Source organism: Aotus nancymaae, unplaced genomic scaffold (genome assembly GCF_030222135.1).
Source record: "Aotus nancymaae isolate 86718 unplaced genomic scaffold, 86718_ANA_hifiasm-v0.15.2.pri h1tg000014l, whole genome shotgun sequence".
NCBI classification, from domain to species: Eukaryota; Metazoa; Chordata; class Mammalia; order Primates; family Aotidae; genus Aotus; species Aotus nancymaae.
In genome coordinates, this window is record NW_026988425.1 from 40,523,594 (window position 1) to 40,531,207 (window position 7,614).

General features: G+C 40.9%; 1 pseudogene; it reads right to left on the minus strand.

Annotated features, from left to right (window-relative positions):
- Positions 1-3,356: 3,356 nt before the first annotated feature.
- Positions 3,357-5,269, minus strand: LOC105705531 (T-complex protein 1 subunit alpha-like; annotated as a pseudogene).
- Between the last annotated feature and the right edge of the window lie 2,345 nt (positions 5,270-7,614).

Consider the following 7,614-nt stretch of genomic DNA (forward strand, 5'->3'; position numbering starts at 1 on the left):
AAAATTAGCCAGACACGATGGTGCGTGCCTGTAATCCCAGCTCCTTGGGAGGCTGAGGCATGAGAATCGCTTGAACCTGAGAGGTGGAGGTTGTAGTGAGCTGAGATCGCACCACTGCACTCCAGCCTGTGTGAGAGAGCGAGACTCAGTCTCAAAAAAAAAAAAGTCTCATGTGCCTTGGATGGGCACGGTGGCTCACAAATGTAATCTCAGCACTTTGAGAGGCCAAGGCTGGTGGATCACCTGAGCTCAGGAGTTTGAGACCAGCCTGGCCAAGATGGTGAAACCCTGTCTCTACTGAAAACACAAAAATTAGCCGGATGTGGTGATGGGCCCCTGTAATCTCAGCCACTCCTGAGGCTGAGGTGGGATAATCTTTTGAACTCGGGAGGTGGAGTTTACAGTGAGCCAAGATTATGCCACTGCACTCCAGCCTGGGCAACAAAGTGAGACTCCATCTCAAAAAGAAAATTTCATGTAAGTTGACATCTTTCCTGATATGGCTAATAAGTGACAGAGCAGGTATTTTAATCCAGGCTCTGAAATTTGTTTAACCCCAAAACCATGTTTTTCCCTCAAATATTACAAAATTAACTGATCCACAAAGGAACTGGAGACATGACATTGACCTTATTAGCAGCTAAAGATCATTAGCAGTTTAATTCTCTGGAGCTCAGCTTTGTGGAATTTTATATAGCAAATTTGCAGTACAAAAAACCATTATCTGTTAATTACCAACATCTACTCATGCCTGACTCAGTTAAGTGAGTCTGCCTCTTTATGTTTTCATTTATTTATACAAGTATGTGCAGAGAGAGCTGTATTCAGGCAGCCTTCAAGGTGCTGGAGATACCAAGAGGCATAGGTTTATGATATCAGAGGTGGTATGTCTAATCCAGACCTGAGGGGTGAAGGAGAGGCTCTTGGAAGAGAAATATGTACACTCCATGAAAGTGGATCATGTAGGGAGGAGGATGGTGATTACGGGAAAGCTGGCTCCTGGAGTGGGGATGTTGTGCCTAGATCCCAAGGCAGGAAGCTGCATGTTGAGTACAGCTATCACATAGGAAGTGTCTGAGACTGGAGTCTAAACTTCAGCTGTCTAATTTGGGACTCACTAGCCACATGTAGATATTTAAGTTTAAATTCATTAAATTAAGTACAATAAAAATTAAGGTTCTTAGTGGCACTAGCCACATTTCATTGCTCAATAGTTACCTGTGGCTAATGGACACCATACTGGACATGCAGACATAGAACAATTCCATCATCACAGAAAGTTCTGTTTGGATTGCACTGCTCTAGGGTACTGAGCCTAGGTACTGTTTAGAAATGTTAATTTTTAAGTCAAACTTACAAGTAATGGAACAAAATCTCTGGGGATGGGACTTGGGAATCTGAACATTTTAACATGTCTGCAGATAATTCTGGTTGGAAAGCAGATGTGCAAACCATAATAAAGGGTGCAGTTATTGATTAAAGTGGTGGGAGAGGCAGAGACAGTTCACAAAGAATCTTTAGCAGTAAGTTAAGAGACCAGGATTTAAATATGAACGTGAAGAGATCCTTTGAAAGGACAGAAGGAAGAAATTCTATTAGATTAGCACCCTCCAAACATTACTCCATTCTGTTGCTAGAATGGTTTTCACAAAACTCAGACCTCCTCTTGTCAACAACTTTCCCCAGTCAGTCTTTATGTTGCTTTTAGCTAATAACCAAAATCTCTAACATGACCTACAGACATTACTATCAAGGATGTTTTAGAACCCTGACTCTTCCCTTTTCCCAACTGCACCACGAACCTGGTCAGTGATCTCAAACTTCTGTCACTTTTCTTTCAAAGATTAAAAATCATTGTGTGTAGCTATCCATCACAGACTGGCTGTAGGCTTCCTGAAGGCAAAGTCTGTGTCATTGTCTGCCCAGCACCCAGCAGAATGTCTAGCTCATAATAGTTTATAATAGATATTTCACAAATATTCAGGTATAGTCACAAAATGAATGGATCCATGGAGATTCTCAGTGAAGATCCCTCATTGGCCTTCTCTTAAATCTGTGAGCTACAGTTTGATTTTTCTGTCAAAAAGGAGAATGAAACTTACCAGGAAGCTCATTTGTTCAAAACTGGAGCATCTGACAATCTCTGGGCTATCTCTTCTGGAAATGTCAGTTCTCTGAAGATGAATTCTTGAAAAGGTTGTCTTATACAGTTATCTTCTTTTCACCTAATTCTACTATAATACAGTGGCTTTAATACAGTAATATTGATTATCATTATAAATGTCATCAAATTCCAAATCCTATGCTAAATCTCTGCTTTGCCCTCCTTTATCATTCAGGATCTGCATGATCACCACCTACACCAGTCAGTGCTTTCTCTACACTGCTCTGTCCTGGGTGAACCATACAATCTTGAATTTTGTAGCAATACCCTTCATCACCCTCGGACTATCCATGTATGTATCTTCCTGACCTTCCCATGCTGAAGTTAGCAGGCAGAATGCAGTAAGTCATTCCCTGATGTTAACAAATTGAACTGCTTTGATTTCTTCAGAAAACGCCCCAATTATCTAACCTCCCTGCAACAGATAGGATAGCCAAGCTCTGAAATAGCCTCAGGCTACCCTACTAACGTTCTGCTTTAGCCAAGCCAGTCTTTTCACCATCTCTAAAACCTTCCACATCTTTGCTCATTGTGAGGCCCCTATACTTGATTCAATCCTTCCTTTTCACCTAGCTTCCACCTTTCCTTTAGATGAAGCTTCTTCATGAAACCTCCTAGACTACTCAAGTCACTAAGGTGTGTCTTAACTCAGGTTTTCAAACATAGCATCTAAGATTGAGATTCTTGTAAAAGTAATTTAATAAGGGTATGCTCTCTATAGAAGGGGAGTTAGGGAAAGAAGCAAGACAGAATAAGAGAGAAAAGATAAGCAAATATGTGGTCTTGTCTAGAGATTAGCTTCCACTTTATCCCACAGGGAGCTGTTGAATATGAATTTTATCACAGAGCTGTTTGTCCCTTGAGTGGGGGTCAACTGTTTGTGCCCCACTGTCAGTGAGTTATGGGTCACTGGCTTTGGTGGGAGCCTAGGGTATAAACCCTTCAATTGGGACAGTTTCTTTTGACCTAAGGCAATCCTCTACAGAATTCTCCTAAAACAGTTCTCAGAGCAGCTAGGGACAGGGAAACAATCAGTGAAGAATATCTGGGTGAAGCACCACTATGGTGTAATTTTTTTTGACAGCTTGCTATACTTTAATGTATAATACTCAACTCGAGGTACAAGACAATTGCATGGAACATTGTTATAAATAAAAGAGACATCAGATGAGTAATCAAGGGCTTCAGGACATCAAGGGCCCCAATTGTGAACAGCATCTTCATAACCTCCATGTTTAACATCTTTACTCTCTGGGTATAATTTTATAAGATCATCAATTTGAAGAATGATAACTGCAGCTTCTGTTGCAAATTTCAAACTTTTAACTTTAGCTATGGTTGGTTCAAACACTCCTGCTTGTTTGTTGTGTCCAGGTTTACCATTGCTCAAATCAAGACCAATCCATTTTAGATTTTTATGTTCTGGGTTAACTTGAGCCTCATTATGAAAAGCTCTTAACTTTGCAAGCAAATCTGTGGAGTTCTGGGCAGCATTAACTGCCAGTGTATTAGCAATAACAAGAAGAAGTCTTGCAAATTCTGCAAGAGCAAGCTGTTCCCAAGAACTCATGCTGGTTGCAATAGTTTTCAGGGTATATGGAAAAGGCTGCTTCTACAGCAGCCCCAGCTGGCATCACAGATTTTGACTCCAAAACTTTCTTCACTACGCAAAGAGCATCATGTAGAGAGTGTTCCATCTCATCACACATTAAGTCATTTGCCCCATGTAAGATAATTGATGCAGATGCACAAGTCTTACTGGTTTTGATTAAGATCAGCTCATCATCACAAATTGTCTCCTGTACCACTTCTCCACCTGTCCCAACATTACAGCTTGAAAAGTTTCTTCACCCTTCAAATTGGCCAGGGTTGACAGAGTAGTCCCTCCAGAAGCTTTAGCAATGCATTTAAGGTCCCTTTTTAAAGCTCTCCTAATTGTTATAACACCAGCCTCTACAAAATACTTTGACACATATCATCAATTCCACCACTGATTAGAATAATATTGGCATCAGTTGCCAGGATCTTTGGAATTCTCTCCTTGATAATATCTGATTCTGTCTAATTTGGTCCAGTTTTTCAGGGTCTGTAATGACCATGTGGACACCAAGAGTATTAGTCCATTCTCACACTGTTACAAAAAACTATTTAGATTGGGTAATTTATAAAGAAAAGAAATTTAATTGACTCACAGTTTTACAGGACATGGGAGGCCTCAGGAACTTACAATTCTGGCCAAAGAGGAAGGAAACATGTCCTTCTTCACATGGTGGCAGAAAGGAGAAGTGCAGAGTGAAAGGGGGAAACAGTCCCTTGTAAAATCATCAGATCTTGTGAGAACTCACTCACTATCACAAGAACAGCATGGGGTCCTTCCCCCAATACGTGGGAATTACAATTCGGATTACAATTCAAGATGAGCTTTTGGTGGGGATAAAAGCCAGACCACATCACAAAGATTCATTTTTGTTTTTTACATGCTAAAGTCAAGGCAGGCAATTTATGCATTAACAATTCTTTTGGGCATGCCCTGTGATCCCACTACACAGCTGAGTGCATAGCCACTGATCAGCATACTCTCCACCTGACTTCTCCCATGGACTTTCAGAATATTAACAGAATTGGCTGGATAGTGAGGCTAGCCTCTTAATATCTGTGTATATAATAATAAGTACAACATCTATAAAAGAAACCACCATTTATTAAAAATGATTTTGGAAGACATCCATATCTCTCTCAGTGGGTTTAATCAGGCAATCTCTTCCCAGTTCATTTGTGTTAATAATTAGGTTTTAACAGATATAACGCAAGGCTTCCCACTGAGGTAGTTCCGTCTCCAACTTCTTTGTCTTGCAGGTAAACCAGCTCACAAAGAACTTTAGCTGCAGGATTGTTCTATCTCCAGTAACTTCAGGATGCCTGCGCCATCATTAGTAATGGTTACATCACCAACATCATCTACCAACATTTTATCCAAGTCAACTGGACCGAGTTAACTTTTTACAGTATTGGCAATTGAAGCTGCAGCCATAACGTTCTGCGAGTGGACTTACCTCCCCCAGTGCTGCAGTCTCGGTCCCCAAACATGGACAGAGGTCCCTCCATCTTTACCACAGGGGTGTACGTCCACTTCCACTCACACCGTAGGCAACCAGTGTAATGGCCCCTCAGCCACCCAGTGACCACAGCAGCAATGGCATGGAGCCTACCCGAGCGACGCCGTGGGGGCTGCTGGGTAATACCGCTCCATCAGCTTCCCACCTCCCCGGGCCCAGCCACTGGACATGGTGGGAAGGCTATTGTGTAAATTTTTAAAGAGAGCAAACATTTGTTTTTGGAGATCATGGGAAGAGGGGAAACTTAGACATTACAATGCTTCATGGCTCTCCAAAGGAACAGTGTATAAAAAGACGTGCAATATATCCACACTATCAACATTTTATCGGAGGAGGGAATAAATAGGGGGGAAAAGTCTGAAAGCTCCTTAAAGGGGTAATGATGGGGGGAAAAAGGTTGAAAAACACTGCAATATGGGGTGCAGTCTGTTTGTTCTCTGAAGTTCTAACACATTGATTTATACAATTGATTGTGCATGTGCTATTTTTTATTTCCCTAAGTGCATAGCACATCAGCACACAATAGTAATGGTCCTTTATTTGTGAAATTTATATACAGCAACTGCCCCAGGTCATGGAAGAAATTCCACCTGGATCTGCTTACTTCCTTCTTGAATAGAAGATGAGATTTTCCCTTCATTCCCTCAACTCCATCCAAAGTGTTTAAATTCAAAACTCTCAATTCCAGAAGTTGGAAGTTGCAATGCACTATGATCACTCCACTGCACTCCAGCCTGGGCAACAGACTGAGACTGTCTCTAAAAAATAAAAATAAATAAAAAATAGAAAATAAAAATAAAACTCGCAGTTTAGGATTTAAAACTATTTGATGTTGGAGGTGGGTAATCAATCCATTGGATAAATCCAATCAATCCAAAGGATAAATCAATCCTTTATCCATTTTAATATACTTTCAGAAAAGTCAGTGTTTCTTCCTTTTCCCACATCCTCAGCATGTTTCTCTCCAGTTCTCATTAGTTTCCCTGTTTCTCCTCTTTCTACCAGATTCTGGTGTGAATTAATCTTTCCAATCTGAAAATATGGTCCTGTAGATTTGCATCTGCTGATTATTGAGATATATCTTTCAGCTCCAAACCCAACTTTCTACATTTGCTTTGTGATGCTGAGTCCCAGATTGTTCCAACCATGTCTGACTTTTGCTGGATATTTCCCAGTTCAGCTCTACCTAAGGAAGGTACTCAGAAGGGATGCTGAGGGCAGACAGAAGGAAAAGAGATGTGTTTCTTCCTAAGTCCTTGCTGCTCCCACCAGGGTCACCACAGCAAAGCTGTTCACCTGGGCAGTGGCAGTGGATGTGGCTTCCAGTTTGTCCACACTCATAAAACTAGCCTCATTGTACCCTTCAGAGATATCAGCACTGACCGCCCCATGTTACCTCCAATAGGGGTCTGAGTCCCAGCTCTGTTAAGCCCCTTTCCCAGGTACCTGTTCCAACCACTTTCCTTTGTTCCTCCAGCATTTACTAGATCTGAGTCACCTCCGTGCTTCTTTTTTGGCTTTTCTGCTCCCGATTCCTTAAATTCACTCTGTTAACTGCTAAGATTTTTGCGTTTTTTGTTTTTGTTTTGTTGTTGTTGTTGTTTTTTAGTAGATTCTATGCTCCAAATGCTAATATGCTGCTCTTGGTCTAAGACTTCTCTGATTCTTAGTTTTTACTTTGTAAAGATTGGAGGATGAGGGGACACTTGTGGCAGGGTACCTGAGAGAGAAAGCTGATGAGAATGGAAATACACAGAAAGAAGCAGAGTCATACTTTTGGGATCTGGACCACATAATTAGATAAATAACGAACAGTCTAATACTTCTACTTCATTTCTGTACTGGGTTGAATTGTGTCCACCACAACATATGCTCAAGTCATAATCTTTGGTACATATGAATATGACATTTTTTGGAAATAGGGTCTCTGCAGATGAATCATGTTAAGGTGAGGTCATACTGTATTAAGCTGGGCCCTAATATAATGGTATAACGGTGAGTATTCTCATAACAGGATGGAAATTGGGACACAAAGACAGAGGCATATAAAGAGATGGTCATGTGACAGTAAGGGAGAGATTGATTTCATCTAAAAGCCAAGGAACACCAAGAACTGCCGGCAGCCACCAGAAGGTAGGAGAAGGGCAAGGAAGAATCCTCCCTTAGCACCTCTACAGAAAGCATGACCCTGTCAACAACTTGATTTCAAAACTGTGAGAGAATAAATTTCCATTGTTGGAAGGCACCAAGTTTCTGGCATTGTTACATGAACCCTACTAAACTAATATAATTTCCAACTTCCAAAAAATAAAAAAAAGAAACATGATTAAAGCA